Here is a 20610-nt window from a genome sequence, read left to right as displayed (position 1 = left end):
ACCCCTCTCACTCCCCACGTACACTCTCCCCTATCACAGTCTCCCCCATTCAATCCCCTCTCACTCCCCACGTACACTCTCCCCTATCACAGTCTCCCCAATTCAATCCCCTCTCACTCCCCACGTACACTCTCCCCATCACAGTCTCCCAAATCAATCCCCTCTCACTCCCCACGTACACTCTCCCCAATCACAGTCTCCCCATTCAATCCGCTCCCACTCCCCACGTACACTCTCCCCAATCACTGTCTCCCCCATTCAATCCCCTCTCACTCCCCACGTACACTCTCCCCATCACAGCCTCTACCCCCATTCAATCCCGTCTCACTCCCCATGTACACTCTACCCTATCACAGTCTCTACCCCCATTCAATCCCCTCTCACTCCCCACGTACACTCTCCCCATCACAGCCTCTACCCCCATTCAATCCCGTCTCACTCCCCACGTACACTCTCCCCTATCACAGTCTCCCCCATTCAATCCCCTCTCACTCCCCACGTACGCTCTCCCCTATCACAGCCTCTACCCCCATTCAATCCCCTCTCATTCCCCACGTACACTCTCCCCTATCACAGCCTCTATCCCCATTCAATCCCCTCTCACTCCCCACGTACACTCTCCCCATCACAGCCTCTACCCGCATTCAAACCCCTCTCACTCCCCACGTACACTCTCCCCTATCACAGCCTCTACCCCCATTCAATCCCCTCTCACTCCCCACGTATACTCTCCCCTATCACAGCCTCTACCCCCATTCAATCCCCTCTCACTCCCCGCATACACTCTCCCAATCACAGTCTCCCCATTCAATCCCCTCTCACTCCCCATGTACACTCTCCCCTATCACAGCCTCTACCCCCATTCAATCACCTCTCACTCCCCACGTACACTCTCCCCTATCACAGTCTCCCCATTCAATCCCCTCTCACTCCCCATGTACACTCTCCCCTATCACAGTCTCCCCCATTCAATCCCCTCTCACTCCCCGCGTACACTCTCCCCTATCAGTCTCCCCATTCAATCCCCTCTCACTCCCCGCGTACACTCTCCCCTATCACAGTCTCCCCCATTCAATCCCCTCTCACTCCCCAGGTACACTCTCCCCTATCACAGCGTCTACCCCCATTCAATCCACTCTCACTCCCCACGTACACTCTCCCCTATCACAGTCTCCCCATTCAATCCCCTCTCACTCCCCATGTACACTCTCCCCTATCACAGTCTCCCCCATTCAATCCCCTCTCGCTCCCCGCGTACACTCTCCCCTATCAGTCTCCCCATTCAATCCCCTCTCAAACCCGCGTACACTCTCCCCTATCACAGTCTCCCCCATTCAATCCCCTCTCACTCCCCACGTACACTCTCCCCTATCACAGCCTCTACCCCCATTCAATCCCCTCTCACTCCCCACGTACACTCTCCCCGATCACAGTCTCCCCCATTCAATCCCCTCTCACTCCCCACGTACACTCTCCCCTATCACAGCCTCTACCCCCATTCAATCCCCTCTCACTCCCCACGTACACTCTCCCCTATCACAGTCTCCACCATTCAATCTCCTCTCACTCCCCGGGTACACGCTCCCCTATCACAGTCTCCCCATTCAATCCCCTCTCACACCCCGCATACACTCTCCCCTAACACAGTCTCCCCATTCAATCCCCTCTCACTCCCCACGTACACTCTCCCCTATCACAGTCTCCCCAGTCAATCCCCTCTCACTCCCCACGTACACTCTCCCCTATTACTGTCTCCCCATTCAAACCCCTCTCACTCCCCACGTACACTCTCCCCTATCACAGTCTCCCCCATTCAATCCCCTCTCACTCCCCACGTACACTCTCCCCTATCACAGTCTCCCCCATTCAATCCCCTCTCACTCCCCACGTACACTCTCCCCATCACAGTCTCCCCATTCAATCCCCTCTCACTCCCCACGTACACTCTCCCCAATCACAGTCTCCCCATTCAATCCGCTCCCACTCCCCACGTACACTCTCCCCAATCACTGTCTCCCCCATTCAATCCCCTCTCACTCCCCACGTACACTCTCCCCATCACAGCCTCTACCCCCATTCAATCCCGTCTCACTCCCCATGTACACTCTACCCTATCACAGTCTCTACCCCCATTCAATCCCCTCTCACTCCCCACGTACACTCTCCCCATCACAGCCTCTACCCCCATTCAATCCCCTCTCACTCCCCACGTACACTCTCCCCTATCACAGTCTCCCCCATTCAATCCCCTCTCACTCCCCACGTACGCTCTCCCCTATCACAGCCTCTACCCCCATTCAATCCCCTCTCATTCCCCACGTACACTCTCCCCTATCACAGCCTCTATCCCCATTCAATCCCCTCTCACTCCCCACGTACACTCTCCCCGTCACAGCCTCTACCCGCATTCAAACCCCTCTCACTCCCCACGTACACTCTCCCCTATCACAGCCTCTACCCCCATTCAATCCCCTCTCACTCCCCACGTATACTCTCCCCTATCACAGCCTCTACCCCCATTCAATCCCCTCTCACTCCCCGCATACACTCTCCCAATCACAGTCTCCCCATTCAATCCCCTCTCACTCCCCATGTACACTCTCCCCTATCACAGCCTCTACCCCCATTCAATCCCCTCTCACTCCCCACGTACACTCTCCCCTATCACAGTCTCCCCATTCAATCCCCTCTCACTCCCCATGTACACTCTCCCCTATCACAGTCTCCCCCATTCAATCCCCTCTCACTCCCCGCGTACAATCTCCCCTATCAGTCTCCCCATTCAATCCCCTCTCACTCCCCGCGTACACTCTCCCCTATCACAGTCTCCCCCATTCAATCCCCTCTCACTCCCCAGGTACACTCTCCCCTATCACAGCGTCTACCCCCATTCAATCCACTCTCACTCCCCGCGTACACTCTCCCCTATCACAGTCTCCCCATTCAATCCCCTCTCACTCCCCACAAACACTCTCCCCATCACAGCCTCTACCCCCATTCAATCCCCTCTCACAACCCACGTACACTCTCCCCATCACAGTCTCTACCCTCATTCAATCCACTCTCACTCCCCACGTACACTCTCCCCTATCACAGCCTCTACCTCCATTCAATCTCCTCACACTCCCCGCGTACACTCTCCCCTATCACAGTCTCCCCCATTCAATCCCCTCTCACTCCCCACGTACACTCTCCCCTATCACAGCCTCTACCCCCATTCAATCCCCTCTCACTCCCCATGTACACTCTCCCCTATCACAGTCTCCCCCATTCAATCTCCTCTCACTCCCCGCGTACACTCTCCCCTATCAGCCTCTACCCGCATTCAATCCACTCTCACTCCCCACGTACACTCTCCCCATCACAGTCTCCCCATTCAATCCCCTCTCACTCCCCACGTACACTCTCCCCTATCACAGCCTCTACCCCCATTCAATCCCCTCTCATTCCCCACGTACACTCTCCCCTATCACAACCTCTACCTCCATTCAATCCCCTCTCACTCCCCACGTACACTCTCCCCCATCACAGCCTCTATCCCCAGTCAATCCCCTCACTCCCCACGTACACTCTCCCCTATCAGTCTCCCCATTCAATCCCCTCTAACTCCCCACATACACTCTCCCCTATCACAGCCTTTATCCCCATTCAATCCCCTCTCACTCCCCACGTACTCTCACCCCGATCACAGCCTCTCCCCCCATTCAATCCCCTCTCACTCCCCACGTACACTCTCCCCTATCACAAACTCTACCTCCATTCAATCCCCTCACACCCCACGTACACTCTCCCCTATCACAGCCTCTATCCCCATTCAATCCCCTCTCACTCCCCACGTACACTCTCCCCTATCACAGTCTCCCCATTCAATCCCCTCTTACTCCCCGCGTACACTCTCCCCTATCACAGTCTCCCCATTCAATCCACTCTCACTCCCCGCGTACACTCTCCCCCATCACAGTCTCCCCATTCAATCCCCTCTTACTCCCCGCGTACACTCTCCCCTATCACAGTCTCCCCATTCAATCCCCTCTCACTCCCCACGTACACTCTCCCCTATCACAGCCTCTATCCCCATTCAATCCCCTCTCACTCCCCACGTACACTCTCCCCTATCACAGTCTCCCCATTCAATCCCCTCTCACTCCCCGCGTACACTCTCCCCTATCACAGTCTCCCCATTCAATCCCCTCTCACTCCCCGCGTACACTCTCCCCATCACAGCCTCTATCCCCATTCAATCCCCTCTCACTGCCCACGTACACTCTCCCCTATCACAGTCTCCCCCATTCAATCCCCTCTCACTGCCCACGTACACTCTCCCCTATCACAGTCTCCCCCATTCAATCCCCTCTCACTCCCCTCGTACACTCTCCCCTATCACAGCCTCTACCCCCATTCAATCCCCTCTCACTGCCCACGTACACTCTCCCCTATCACAGTCTCCCCCATTCAATCCCCTCTCACTCCCCACGTACACTCTCCCCGATCACAGCCTCTACCCCCATTCAATCCCCTCTCACTCCCCACGTACACTCTCCCCTATCACAGTCTCCCCCATTCAATCCCCTCTCACTCCCCACGTACACTCTCCCCCATCACAGCCTCTACCCCCATTCAATCCCCTCTCATTCCCCACGTACACTCTCCCCTATCACAGCCTCTATCCCCATTCAATCCCCTCTCACTCCCCACGTACACTCTCCCCTATCACAGCCTCTACCCCCATTCAATCCCCTCTCACTCCCCACGTACACTCTCCCCATCACAGCCTCTACCCCCATTCAATCCCCTCTCACTCCCCACGTATACTCTCCCCTATCACAGCCTCTACCCCCATTCAATCCCCTCTCTCTCCCCACGTACACTCTCCCCTATCACAGTCTCCCCCATTCAATCCCCTCTCACTCCCCGCGTACACTCTCCCCTATCACAGCCTCTACTCCCATTCAATCCCCTCTCACTCCCCGCGTACACTCTCCCAATCACAGTCTCCCCATTCAATCCCCTCTCACTCCCCATGTACACTCTCCCCTATCACAGCCTCTACCCCCATTCATTCCCCTCTCACTCCCCACGTATACTCTCCCCTATCACAGTCTCCCCCATTCAATCTACTCTCACTCCCCGGGTACACTCTCCCCTATCACAGTCTCCCCATTCAAGCCCCTCTCACTCCCCACGTTCACTCTCCCCTATCACAGTCTCCCCATTCAATCCCCTCTCACTCACCATGTACACTCTCCCCTATCACAGTCTCCCCCATTCAATCCCCTCTCACTCCCCACAAACACTCTCCCCATCACAGCCTCTACCCCCATTCAATCCCCTCTCACTCCCCACGTACACTCTCCCCATCACAGTCTCTACCGTCATTCAATCCACTCTCACTCCCCACGTACACTCTCCCCTATCACAGCCTCTACCTCCATTCAATCTCCTCTCACTCCCCACGTACACTCTCCCCTATCACAGTCTCCCCCATTCAATCCCCTCTCACTCCCCGCGTACACTCTCCCCTATCACAGTCTCCCCCATTCAATCTCCTCTCACTCCCCATGTACACTCTCCCCATCACAGCCTCTACCCCCATTCAATCCCCTCTCACTCCCCACGTACACTCTCCCCAATCACTGTCTCCCACATTCAATCCCCTCTCACTCCCCACGTACACTCTCCCCATCACAGCCTCTACGCCCATTCAATCCCCTCTCACTCCCCATGTACACTCTCCCCTATCACAGTCTCTACCCCCATTCAATCCCCTCTCACTCCCCACGTACACTCTCCCCTATCACAGCTTCTACCCCCATTCAATCCCCTCTCACTCCCCACGTACACTCTCCCCTATCACAGCATCTACCCCCATTCAATCCCCTCTCATTCCCCATGTACACTCTCCCCTATCACAGTCTCCCCCATTCAATCCCCTCTCACTCCCCACGTACACTCTCCCCAATCACAGCCTCTACCCCCATTCAATCCCCTCTCATTCCCCACGTACAGTCTCCCCTATCACAGCCTCTATCTCCATTCAATCCCCTCTCACTCCCGACGTATACTCTCCCCTATCACAGCCTCTACCCCCATTCAATCCCCTCTCACTCCCCACGTACACTCTCCCCTATCACAGCCTCTACCCCCAATCAATCCCCTCTCACTCCCCACGTATACTCTCCCCTATCACAGCCTCTACCCCCATTCAATCCCCTCTCACTCCCCACGTACACTCTCCCCTATCACAGTCTCCCCATTCAATCCCCTCTCACTCCCCACGTAAACTCTCCCTATCACAGCCTCTACCCCCATTCAATCCCCTCTCACTCCCCACGTACACTCTCCCCTATCACAGTCTCCCCATTCAATCCCCTCTCACTCCCCACGTACACTCTCCCCTATCACAGTCTCCCCATTCAAACCCCTCTCACTCCCCACGTGCACTCTCCCCTATCACAGTCTCCCCCATTCAATCCCCTCTCACTCCCCACGTACACTCTCCCCTATCACAGTCTCCCCCATTTAATCCCCTCTCACTCCCCACGTACACTCTCCCCATCACTGTCTCCCCAATCAATCCCCTCCCACTCCCCACGTACACTCTCCCCAATCACAGTCTCCCCAATCAATCCCCTCCCACTCCCCACGTACACACTCCCCAATCACTGTCTCCCCCATTCAATCCCCTCTCACTCCCCACGTACACTCTTCCCATCACAGCTTCTACACCCATTCAATCCCCTCTCACTCCCCATGTACACTCTCCCCTATCACAGTCTCTACCCCCATTCAATCCCCTCTCACTCCCCACGTACACTCTCCCCTATCACAGTCTCTACCCCCATTCAATCCCCTCTCACTCCCCACGTACACTCTCCCCTATCACAGTCTCCCCCATTCAATCCCCTCTCACTCCCCATGTACACTCTCCCCTATCACAGCCTCTACCCCCATTCAATCCCCTCTCATTCCCCACGTACAGTCTCCCCTATCACAGCCACTATCCCCATTCAATCCCCTCTCACTCCCCACGTACACTCTCCCCTATCACAGCCTCTACCCCCATTCAATCCCCTCTCACTCCCCACGTACACTCTCCCCTATCACAGCCTCTACCCCCATTCAATCCCCTCTCACTCCCCACGTATTCTCTCCCCTATCACAGCCTCTACCCCATTCAATCCCCTCTCACTCCCCGCGTACACTCTCCCCTATCACAGCCTCTACTCCCATTCAATCCCCTCTCACTCCCCGCGTACACTCTCCCAATCACAGTCTCCCCATTCAATCCCCTCTCACTCCCCATGTACACTCTCCCCTATCACAGCCTCTACCCCCATTCAATCCCCTCTCACTCCCCACGTACACTCTCCCCTATCACAGTCTCCCCCATTCAACCTCCTCTCACTCCCCGGGTATACTCTCCCCTATCACAGTCTCCCCATTCAAGCCCCTCTCACTCCCCACGTACACTCTCCCCTATCACAGTCTCCCCATTCAATCCCCTCTCACTCCCCATGTACACTCTCCCCTATCACAGTCTCCCCCATTCAATCCCCTCTCGCTCCCCGCGTACACTCTCCCCTATCAGTCTCCCCATTCAATCCCCTCTCACTCCCCGCGTACACTCTCCCCTATCACAGTCTCCCCCATTCAATCCCCTCTCACTCCCCACGTACACTCTCCCCTATCACAGCCTCTACCCCATTCAATCCCCTCTCACTCCCCACGTACACACTCCCCGATCACAGTCTCCCCCATTCAATCCCCTCTCACTCCCCACGTACACTCTCCCCTATCACAGCCTCTGCCCCCATTCAATCCCCTCTCACTCCCCACGTACACTCTCCCCTATCACAGTCTCCACCATTCAATCTCCTCTCACTCCCCGGGTACACTCTCCCCTATCACAGTCTCCCCATTCAATCCCCTCTCACTCCCCGCATACACTCTCCCCTATCACAGTCTCCCCATTCAATCCCCTCTCACTCCCCACGTACACTCTCCCCTATCACAGTCTCCCCAGTCAATCCCCTCTCACTCCCCACGTACACTCTCCCCTATTACTGTCTCCCCATTCAAACCCCTCTCACTCCCCACGTACACTCTCCACTATCACAGTCTCCCCCATTCAATCCCCTCTCACTCCCCACGTACACTCTCCCCTATCACAGTCTCCCCCATTCAATCCCCTCTCACTCCCCACGTACACTCTCCCCATCACAGTCTCCCCATTCAATCCCCTCTCACTCCCCACGTACACTCTCCCCAATCACAGTCTCCCCATTCAATCCGCTCCCACTCCCCACGTACACTCTCCCCAATCACTGTCTCCCCCATTCAATCCCCTCTCACTCCCCACGTACACTCTCCCCATCACAGCCTCTACCCCCATTCAATCCCGTCTCACTCCCCATGTACACTCTACCCTATCACAGTCTCTACCCCCATTCAATCCCCTCTCACTCCCCACGTACACTCTCCCCATCACAGCCTCTACCCCCATTCAATCCCCTCTCACTCCCCATGTACACTCTCCCCTATCACAGTCTCCCCCATTCAATCCCCTCTCACTCCCCACGTACGCTCTCCCCTATCACAGCCTCTATCCCCATTCAATCCCCTCTCACTCCCCACGTACACTCTCCCCTATCACAGCCTCTACCCCCAATCAATCCCCTCTCACTCCCCACGTATACTCTCCCCTATCACACCCTCTACCCCCATTCAATCCCCTCTCACTCCCCGCATACACTCTCCCAATCACAGTCTCCCCATTCAATCCCCTCTCACTCCCCATGTACACTCTCCCCTATCACAGCCTCTACCCCCATTCAATCCCCTCTCACTCCCCACGTACACTCTCCCCTATCACAGTCTCCCCATTCAATCCCCTCTCACTCCCCATGTGCACTCTCCCCTATCACAGTCTGCCCCATTCAATCCCCTCTCACTCCCCGCGTACACTCTCCCCTATCAGTCTCCCCATTCAATCCCCTCTCACTCCCCGCGTACACTCTCCCCTATCACAGTCTCCCCCATTCAATCCCCTCTCACTCCCCACGTACACTCTCCCCTATCACAGCCTCTACCCCCATTCAATCCCCTCTCACTCCCCACGTACACTCTCCCCTATCACAGTCTCCCCCATTCAATCCCTTCTCACTCCCCAGGTACACTCTCCCCTATCACAGTGTCTACCCCCATTCAATCCACTCTCACTCCCCACGTACACTCTCCCCTATCACAGTCTCCCCCATTCAATCTCCTCTCACTCCCCGCGTACACTCTCCCCTATCACAGTCTCCCCATTCAATCCCCTCACTCCCCGTGTACACTCTCCCCTATCACAGTCTCCCCATTCAATCCCCTCTCACTCCCCACAAACACTCTCCCCATCACAGCCTCTACCCCCATTCAATCCCCTCTCACTCCCCACGTACACTCTCCCCATCACAGTCTCTACCGTCATTCAATCCACTCTCACTCCCCACGTACACTCTCCCCTATCACAGCCTCTACCTCCATTCAATCTCCTCACACTCCCCGCGTACACTCTCCCCTATCACAGTCTCCCCCATTCAATCCCCTCTCACTCCCCACGTACACTCTCCCCTATCACAGCCTCTACCCCCATTCAATCCCCTCTCACTCCCCATGTACACTCTCCCCTATCACAGTCTCCCCCATTCAATCTCCTCTCAATCCCCGCGTACACTCTCCCCTATCAGCCTCTACCCGCATTCAATCCACTCTCACTCCCCACGTACACTCTCCCCATCACAGTCTCCCCATTCAATCCCCTCTCACTCCCCACGTACACTCTCCCCTATCACAGCCTCTACCCCCATTCAATCCCCTCTCACTCCCCACGTACACTCTCCCCTATCACAGCCTCTACCCCCATTCAATCCCCTCTCACTCCCCACGTACACTCTCCCCTATCACAGCCTCTATCCCCAGTCAATCCCCTCACTCCCCACGTACACTCTCCCCTATCAGTCTCCCCATTCAATCCCCTCTAACTCCCCACATACACTCTCCCCTATCACAGCCTTTATCCCCATTCAATCCCCTCTCACTCCCCACGTACTCTCACCCCGATCACAGCCTCTACCCCCATTCAATCCCCTCTCACTCCCCACCTACACTCTCCCCTATCACAACCTCTACCTCCATTCAATTCCCTCACACCCCACGTACACTCTCCCCTATCACAGCCTCTATCCCCATTCAATCCCCTCTCACTCCCCACGTACACTCTCCCCTATCACAGTCTCCCCATTCAATCCCCTCTTACTCCCCGCGTACACTCTCCCCTATCACAGTCTCCCCATTCAATCCACTCTCACTCCCCACGTACACTCTCCCCTATCACAGCCTCTATCCCCATTCAATCCCCTCTCACTCCCCACGTACACTCTCCCCTATCACAGTCTCCCCATTCAATCCCCTCTCACTCCCCGCGTACACTCTCCCCTATCACAGTCTCCCCATTCAATCCCCTCTCACTCCCCGCGTACACTCTCCCCATCACAGCCTCTATCCCCATTCAATCCCCTCTCACTGCCCACGTACACTCTCCCCTATCACAGTCTCCCCCATTCAATCCCCTCTCACTGCCCACGTACACTCTCCCCTATCACAGTCTCCCCCATTCAATCCCCTCTCACTCCCCTCGTACACTCTCCCCTATCACAGCCTCTACCCCCATTCAATCCCCTCTCACTGCCCACGTACACTCTCCCCTATCACAGTCTCCCCCATTCAATCCCCTCTCACTCCCCACGTACACTCTCCCCGATCACAGCCTCTACCCCCATTCAAGCCCCTCTCACTCCCCACGTACACTCTCCCCTATCACAGTCTCCCCCATTCAATCCCCTCTCACTCCCCACGTACACTCTCCCCCATCACAGCCTCTACCCCCATTCAATCCCCTCTCATTCCCCACGTACACTCTCCCCTATCACAGCCTCTATCCCCATTCAATCCCCTCTCACTCCCCACGTACACTCTCCCCTATCACAGCCTCTACCCCCATTCAATCCCCTCTCACTCCCCACGTACACTCTCCCCTATCACAGCCTCTACCCCCATTCAATCCCCTCTCACTCCCCACGTATACTCTCCCCTATCACAGCCTCTACCCCCATTCAATCCCCTCTCACTCCCCACGTACACTCTCCCCTATCACAGTCTCCCCCATTCAATCCCCTCTCACTCCCCGCGTACACTCTCCCCTATCACAGCCTCTACTCCCATTCAATCCCCTCTCACTCCCCGCGTACACTCTCCCAATCACAGTCTCCCCATTCAATCCCCTCTCACTCCCCATGTACACTCTCCCCTATCACAGCCTCTACCCCCATTCAATCCCCTCTCACTCCCCACGTATACTCTCCCCTATCACAGTCTCCCCCATTCAATCTCCTCTCACTCCCCGGGTACACTCTCCCCTATCACAGTCTCCCCATTCAAGCCCCTCTCACTCCCCACGTTCACTCTCCCCTATCACAGTCTCCCCATTCAATCCCCTCTCACTCCCCATGTACACTCTCCCCTATCACAGTCTCCCCCATTCAATCCCCTCTCACTCCCCGCGTACACTCTCCCCTATCAGTCTCCCCATTCAATCCCCTCTCACTCCCCGCGTACACTCTCCCCTATCACAGTCTCCCCCATTCAATCCCCTCTCACTCCCCACGTACACTCTCCCCTATCACAGCCTCTACCCCCATTCAATCCCCTCTCACTCCCCACGTACACTCTCCCCTATCACAGTCTCCCCCATTCAATCCCCTCTCACTCCCCGCGTACACTCTCCCCTATCACAGTCTCCCCCATTCAATCTCCTCTCACTCCCCACGTACACTCTCCCCATCACAGCCTCTACCCCCATTCAATCCCCTCTCACTCCCCACGTAAACTCTCCCCATCACAGTCTCTACCCCCATTCAATCCACTCCCACTCCCCACGTACACTCTCCCCTATCACAGCCTCTACCCCCATTCAATCCCCTCTCACTCCCCATGTAAACTCTCCCCATCACAGTCTCTACCCCCATTCAATCCACTCCCACTCCCCACGTACACTCTCCCCTATCACAGCCTCTACCTCCATTCAATCTCCTCACACTCCCCGTGTACACTCTCCCCTATCACAGTCTCCCCCATTCAATCCCCTCTCACTCCCCACGTACACTCTCCCCTATCACAGCCTCTACCCCCATTCAATCCCCTCTCACTCCCCATGTACACTCTCCCCTATCACAGTCTCCCCATTCAATCCCCTCTCACTCCCCACGTACACTCTCCCCTATCACAGCCTCTACCCCCATTCAATCCCCTCTCACTCCCCACGTACACTCTCCCCTATCACAGCCTCTATCCCCATTCAATCCCCTCACTCACCACGTACACTCTCCCAACAAACAAAGAACAAAGAAATGTACAGCACAGGAACAGGCCCTTCGGCCCTCCAAGCCCGTGCCGACCATACTGCCCGACTAAACTACAATCTTCTACACTTCCTGGGTCCGTATCCTTCTATTCCCATCCTATTCATATATTTGTCAAGATGCCCCTTAAATGTCCCTATCGTCCCTGCCTCAACTACCTCCTCCGGTAGTGAGTTCCAGGCACCCACTACCCTCTGCGTAAAAAACTTGCCTCGTACATCTACTCTAAACTTTGCCCCTCTCACCTTAAACCTATGCCCCCTAGTAATTGACCCCTCTACCCTGGGGAAAAGCCTCTGACTATCCACTCTGTCTATGCCCCTCATAATTTTGTATACCTCTATCAGGTCGCCCCTCAACCTCCTTCGTTCCAGTGAGAACAAACCAAGTTTATTCAATCGCTCCTCATAGCTTATGCCCTCCATACCAGGCAACATTCTGGTAAATCTCTTCTGCACCCTCTCTAAAGCCTCCACATCCTTCTGGTAGTGTGGCGACCAGAATTGAACACTATACTCCAAGTGTGGCCTAACTAAGGTTCTATACAGCTGCAACATGACTTGCCAATTCTTATACTCAATGCCCCGGCCAATGAAGGCAAGCATGCCGTATGCCTTCTTGACTACCTTCTCCACCTGTGTAGCCCCTTTCAGTGATCTGTGGACCTGTACTCCTAGATCTCTTTGACTTTCAATACTCTTGAGGGTTCTACCATTCACTGTATATTCCCTACCTGCATTAGCCCTTCCAAAATGCATTACCTCACATTTGTCCAGGTTAAACTCCATCTGCCATCTCTCCGCCCAAGTCTCCAGACAATCTAAATCCTGCTGTATCCTCAGACAGTCCTCATCGCTATCCGCAATTCCCCCAACCTTTGTGTCGTCTGCAAACTTACTAATCAGACCAGTTACATTTTCCTCCAAATCATTTATATATACTACAAAGAGCAAAGGTCCCAGCACTGATCCCTGTGGAACACCACTGGTCACAGCCCTCCAATTAGAAAAGCATCCCTCCATTGCTACCCTCTGCCTTCTATGGCCTAGCCAGTTCTGTATCCACCTTGCCAGTTCACCCCTGATCCCGTGTGACTTCACCTTTTGTACTAGTCTACCATGAGGGACCTTGTCAAAGGCCTTACTGAAGTCCATATAGACAACATCTACTGCCCTACCTGCATCAATCATCTTAGTGACCTCCTCGAAAAACTCGATCAAGTTAGTGAGACACGACCTCCCCTTCACAAAACCGTGCTGCCTCTCACTAATACGTCCATTTGCTTCCAAATGGGAGTAGATCCTGTCTCGAAGAATTCTCTCCAGTAATTTCCCTACCACTGAAGTAAGGCTCACCGGCCTGTAGTTCCCGGGATTATCCCTGCCACCCTTCTTAAACAGAGGAACAACATTGGCTATTCTCCAGTCCTCCGGGACATCCCCTGAAGACAGCGAGGATCCAAAGATTTCTGTCAAGGCCTCAGCAATTTCCTCTCCAGCCTCCTTCAGTATTCTGGGGTAGATCCCATCCGGCCCTGGGGACTTATCTACCTTAATATTTTTTAAGACACCCAACACCTCGTCTTTTTGGATCACAATGTGACCCAGGCTATCTACACCCCCTTCTCCAGACTCAACATCTACCAATTCCTTCTCTTTGGTGAATACTGATGCAAAGTATTCATTTAGTACCTCGCCCATTTCCTCTGGCTCCACACATAGATTCCCTTGCCTATCCTTCAGTGGGCCAACCCTTTCCCTGGCTACCCTCTTGCTTTTTATGTAAGTGTAAAAAGCCTTGGGATTTTCCTTAACCCTATTTGCCAATGACTTTTCATGACCCCTTCTAGCCCTCCTGACTCCCTGCTTAAGTTCCTTCCTACTTTCCTTATATGCCACACAGGCTTCGTCTGTTCCCAGCCTTTTAGCCCTGACAAATGCCTCCTTTTTCTTTTTGACGAGGCCTACAATATCATTCGTCATCCAAGGTTCCCGAAAATTGCCGTATTTGTCTTTCTTCCTCACAGGAACATGCCTGTCCTGTATTCCTATCAACTGACACTTGAAAGCCTCCCACATGTCAGATGTTGATTTGCCCTCAAACATCCGCCCCCAATCTATGCTCTTCAGTTCCCGCCTAATATTGTTATAATTAGCCTTCCCCCAATTTAGCACATTCATCCTCGGACCACTCTTATCCTTGTCCACCAGTACTTTAAAACTTACTGAATTGTGGTCACTGTTACCGAAATGCTCCCCTACTGAAACATCTACCACCTGGCCGGGCTCATTCCCCAATACCAGGTCCAGTACCGCCTCTTCCCTAGTTGGACTGTTTACATATTGTTTTAAGAAGCCCTCCTGGATGCTCCTTACAAACTCTGCCCCGTCTAAGCCCCTGGCACTAAGTGAGTCCCAGTCAATATTGGGGAAGTTGAAGTCTCCCATCACCACAACCCTGTTGTTTTTACTCTTTTCCAAAATCTGTCTACCTATCTGCTCCTCTATCTCCCGCTGGCTGTTGGGAGGCCTGTAGTATACCCCCAACATTGTGACTGCACCCTTCTTATTCTCCCCTATCAGTCTCCCCATTCAATCCCCTCTAACTCCCCACGTACACTCTCCCCTATCACAGCCTCTATCCCCATTCAATCCCCTCTCACTCCCCACGTACTCTCTCCCCGATCACAGCCTCTACCCCCATTCAATCCCCTCTCACTCCCCACGTACACTCTCCCCTATCACAACCTCTACCTCCATTCAATCCCCTCACTCCCCACGTACACTCTCCCGTATCACAGCCTCTATCCCCATTCAATCCCCTCTCACTCCCCGCGTACACTCTCCCCTATCACAGTCTCCCCATTCAATCCCCTCTCATTCCCCGCGTACACTCTCCCCCATCACAGCCTCTATCCCCATTCAATCCCCTCTCACTGCCCACGTACACTCTCCCCTATCACAGTCTCCCCCATTCAATCCCCTCTCACTGCCCACGTACACTCTCCCCTATCACAGACTCACCCATTCAATCCCCTCTCACTCCCCACGTACACTCTCCCCTATCACAGCCTCTACCCCCATTCAATCCCCTCTCACTGCCCACGTACACTCTCCCCTATCACAGTCTCCCCCATTCAATCCCCTCTCACTCCCCACGTACACTCTCCCCTATCACAGCCTCTACCCCCATTCAATCCCCTCTCACTCCCCACGTACACTCTCCCCTATCACAGTCACCCCCATTCAATCCCCTCTCACTCCCCACGTACACTCTCCCCAATCACAGTCTCCCCATTCAATCCGCTCCCACTCCCCACGTACACTCTCCCCAATCACTGTCTCCGCCATTCAATCCCCTCTCACTCCCCACGTACACTCTCCCCATCACAGCCTCTACCCCCATTCAATCCCCTCTCACTCCCCACGTACACTCTCCCCATCACAGCCTCTACCCCCATTCAATCCCCTCTCACTCCCCACGTACACTCTCCCCTATCACAGTCTCCCCCATTCAATCCCCTCTCACTCCCCACGTACACTCTCCCCTATCACAGCCTCTACCCCCATTCAATCCACTCTCATTCCCCACGTACACTCTCCCCTATCACAGCCTCTATCCCCATTCAATCCCCTCTCACTCCCCACGTACACTCTCCCCATCACAGCCTCTACCCCCATACAATCCCCTCTCACTCCCCACGTACACTCTCCCCTATCACAGTCTCCCCCATTCAATCCCCTCTCACTCCCCGCGTACACTCTCCCCTATCACAGCCTCTACTCCCATTCAATCCCCTCTCGCTCCCCGCGTAAACTCTCCCAATCACAGTCTCCCCATTCAATCCCCTCTCACTCCCCACGTACACTCTCCCCAATCACAGTCTCCCCATTCAATCCGCTCCCACTCCCCACGTACACTCTCCCCAATCACTGTCTCCCCCATTCAATCCCCTCTCACTCCCCACGTACACTCTCCCCATCACAGCCTCTACCCCCATTCAATCCCCTCTCACTCCCCACGTACACTCTCCCCATCACAGCCTCTACCCCCATTCAATCCCCTCTCACTCCCCACGTACACTCTCCCCTATCACAGTCTCCCCCATTCAATCTCCTCTCACTCCCCGCGTACACTCTCCCCTATCACAGTCTCCCCATTCAATCCCCTCTCACTCCCCGCGTACACTCTCCCCTATCACAGTCTCCCCATTCAATCCCCTCTCACTCCCCACGTACACTCTCCCCATCACAGACTCTACCCCCATTCAATCCCCTCTCACTCCCCACGTGCACTCTCCCCATCACAGTCTCTACCCCCATTCAATCCACTCCCACTCCCCACGTACACTCTCCCCTATCACAGCCTCTACCTCCATTCAATCTCCTCACACTCCCCGCGTACACTCTCCCCTATCACAGTCTCCCCCATTCAATCCCCTCTCGCTCCCCACGTACACTCTCCCCATCACAGCCTCTACCCCCATTCAATCCCCTCTCACTCCCCACGTACACTCTCCCCTATCACAGTCTCCCCCATTCAATCTCCTCTCACTCCCCGCGTACACTCTCCCCTATCAGCCTCGACCCCCATTCAATCCACTCTCACTCCCCACGTACACTCTCCCCATCACAGTCTCCCCATTCAATCCCCTCTCACTCCCCACGTACACTCTCCCCTATCACAGCCTCTACCCCCATTCAATCCCCTCTCACTCCCCACGTACACTCTCCCCTATCACAACCTCTACCCCCATTCAATCCCCTCTCACTCCCCACGAACATTCTCCCCTATCACAGTCTCCCCCATTCAATCCCCTCTCACTCCCCACGTACACTCTCCCCTATCACAGCCTCTATCCCCATTCAATCCCCTCTCACTCCCCACGTACACTCTCCCCTATCACAGCCTCTACCCCCATTCAATCCCCTCTCATTCCCCACGTACACTCTCCCCTATCACAGCCTCTACCCCCATTCAATCCCCTCTCACTCCCCACGTACACTCTCCCCTATCACAACCTCTACCTCCATTCAATCCCCTCACTCCCCACGTACACTCTCCCCTATCACAGCCTCTATCCCCATTCAATCCCCTCTCACTCCCCACGTACACTCTCCCCTATCACAGTCTCCCCATTCAATCCCCTCTCACTCCCCGCGTACACTCTCCCCTATCAGCCTCGACCCCCATTCAATCCACTCTCACTCCCCACGTACACTCTCCCCATCACAGTCTCCCCATTCAATCCCCTCTCACTCCCCACGTACACTCTCCCCTATCACAGCCTCTACCCCCATTCAATCCCCTCTCACTCCCCACGTACACTCTCCCCTATCACAACCTCTACCCCCATTCAATCCCCTCTCACTCCCCACGAACATTCTCCCCTATCACAGTCTCCCCCATTCAATCCCCTCTCACTCCCCACGTACACTCTCCCCTATCACAGCCTCTATCCCCATTCAATCCCCTCTCACTCCCCACGTACACTCTCCCCTATCACAGCCTCTACCCCCATTCAATCCCCTCTCATTCCCCACGTACACTCTCCCCTATCACAGCCTCTACCCCCATTCAATCCCCTCTCACTCCCCACGTACACTCTCCCCTATCACAACCTCTACCTCCATTCAATCCCCTCACTCCCCACGTACACTCTCCCCTATCACAGCCTCTATCCCCATTCAATCCCCTCTCACTCCCCACGTACACTCTCCCCTATCACAGTCTCCCCATTCAATCCCCTCTCACTGCCCACGTACCCTCTCCCCTATCACAGTCTCCCCCATTCAATCCCCTCTCACTGCCCACGTACACTCTCCCCTATCACAGTCTCCCCCATTCAATCCTCTCTCACTCCCCACGTACACTCTCCCCTATCACAGCCTCTACCCCCATTCAATCCCCTCTCACTCCCCACGTACACTCTCCCCTATCACAGTCTCCCCATTCAATCCCCTCTCACTCCCCGCGTACACTCTCCCCTATCACAGTATCCCCATTCAAACCCCTCTCACTGCCCACGTACCCTCTCCCCTATCACAGTCTCCCCCATTCAATCCCCTCTCACTGCCCACGTACACTCTCCCCTATCACAGTCTCCCCCATTCAATCCTCTCTCACTCCCCACGTACACTCTCCCCTATCACAGCCTCTACCCCCATTCAATCCCCTCTCACTGCCCACGTACATTCTCCCCTATCACAGTCTCCCCCATTCAATCCCCTGTCACTCCCCACGTACACTCTCCCCTATCACAGCCTCTACCTCCATTCAATCCCCTCTCACTCCCCACGTACACTCTCCCCTATCACAGCCTCTACCCCCATTCAATCACCTCTCGCTCCCCGCGTACACTCTCCCCTATCAGTCTCCCCCATTCAATCCCCTACTCTCCCCACATACACTCTCCCCTGTCACAGCCTCTACCCCCAGTCAATCCCCTCTCACTCCCCACGTACACTCTCCCCTATCACAGTCTCCCCCATTCAAACCCCTCTCACTCCCCACGTACACTCTCCCCTATCACAGTCTCCCCCATTCAATCCCCTCTCACTCCCCACATACACTCTCCCCTATCACTGTCTCCCCATTCAATCCCCTCTCACTCCCCACGTACACTCTCCCCTATCACAGTCTCCCCCATTCAATCCCCTCCCACTCCCCGCATACACTCTCCCCTATCACAGTCTAGATATTCCCATTCAATACCCTGTCACAGACCTATGTACGCTCTCCCCTATCACAGTCTCCTCCATTTAATCCCTTCCCACAGCCCCATGTTGTGGGCAGCATGGTAGCACAGTGGTTAGCTCTGTTGCTTCACAGCACCAGGGTCCCGGGTTCGATTCCCGGCTTGGACCACTGTCTGTGTGGAGTCTGCACGTTCTCCCCGTGTCTGTGTGGGTTTCCTCCGGGTGCTCCGGTTTCCTCCCACAAGTCCCGAAAGACGCGCTGTTAGGTGAATTGGACATTCTGAATTCTCTCTCTGTGTACCCGAACAGGCGGCGGAATGTGGCGACTAGGGGCTTTTCACAGTAACTTCATTGCAGTGTTAATGTAAGCCTACTTGGGACAATAAAGATTATTATTATTATTACACACCTTCCCTACCGAGGGAAGAGATAGGGAGGAGAAGAGTTAGAGTCACGAGTTGAGTGGAGAGGACAGATTGGACTGGTGGGTGGGAGCGAGTGGTCACAGACTGGGAGGGAATTCACCAATGGCTGGTGATGGACATATCCGGGGCACAGATGGTGATTAAATAGCCCCAGCAATCAGAATCAAAGAGAACACTTACCAATATGAATCGAATCTCAGGAAGCCCTCTCCAGCTCGCGCACTCTCTATGTCTCCCCTTCTCCCTTCTGCTCGCTCCTTCACTTTATCTTTAATTCTCTCTTATGTCTGGTGTTGTTGCCTCTTTGTCTTTCTGTTTCTGTCTCTGCCTCGAGCCTGTTGCTCTGAGTGCCTCTCTCTCAATTCCTCACTATTTCTCGCTCTCTGGCACTACCTCCCTCGCTATCTGTATCTCACGCTATCTCTCTCCCCGTCCCTCTCTGCCTGTGTCTCTCTGCCTGTTCCACTCCCTCTCGCTCTCTCTCTGTTTCTATGTCTGTCACTGTTTCTCTTTCTCTCCCTCTCCCTGTGTTTCTCTCTGTCGTTCCCACTCTACCCTGCTCTCTGTCCCAGTGCTGACACTGTTTGTGCATCCTGGTGCTTTATACATCGCTCATCCTGTTTCAGGCAGACACAGGTGGTGAACACAGACTTGGGGCTGGTCAAAACTTCACCAACGGAATGCCAAGTCAGGCGAGAATACCCAGACTGTTTAACCCATAACAGCAGACCCCCCCCCCCCCCCCCCCCCCCGGATCTCCCCATTTACACACACTGGGCAGCCTGTTCCCCTATCGGAGGGGGATTAACCCCCCCCCCGGATCTCCCCATTTACACACACTGGGCAGCCTGTTCCCCTATCGGAGGGGGATTAACCCCGTCACCCACCTCTCCCCATTTACACACACTGGGCAGCCTGTTCCCCTATCGGAGGGGGATTAACCCCCTCACCCACCTCTCCCCATTTACACACACTGGGCAGCCTATTCCCCTATCGGAGGGGGATTAACCCCCCCCACCCACCTCTCCC

General features: G+C 54.9%; 1 protein-coding gene across 2 annotated transcripts in view; it reads right to left on the bottom strand.

The window, feature by feature from the left end:
• LOC140410310 (V-type proton ATPase catalytic subunit A-like) overlaps positions 1 to 20134 on the bottom strand; it is a 179651-nt gene extending 159517 nt beyond the window's left edge. For both annotated transcript variants that reach the window (XM_072498292.1, XM_072498293.1), the window contains exon 1: positions 19762 to 20134. The gene's annotated coding sequence lies outside the window, so the exon portion shown is untranslated. The remainder of the gene's footprint in view (positions 1 to 19761) is intronic.
• Between the last annotated feature and the right edge of the window lie 476 nt (positions 20135 to 20610).

This window comes from Scyliorhinus torazame, chromosome 4 (assembly GCF_047496885.1).
Source record: "Scyliorhinus torazame isolate Kashiwa2021f chromosome 4, sScyTor2.1, whole genome shotgun sequence".
Classification (NCBI taxonomy): Eukaryota; Metazoa; Chordata; class Chondrichthyes; order Carcharhiniformes; family Scyliorhinidae; genus Scyliorhinus; species Scyliorhinus torazame.
This window is presented reverse-complemented; position numbering and strand designations above follow the sequence as displayed.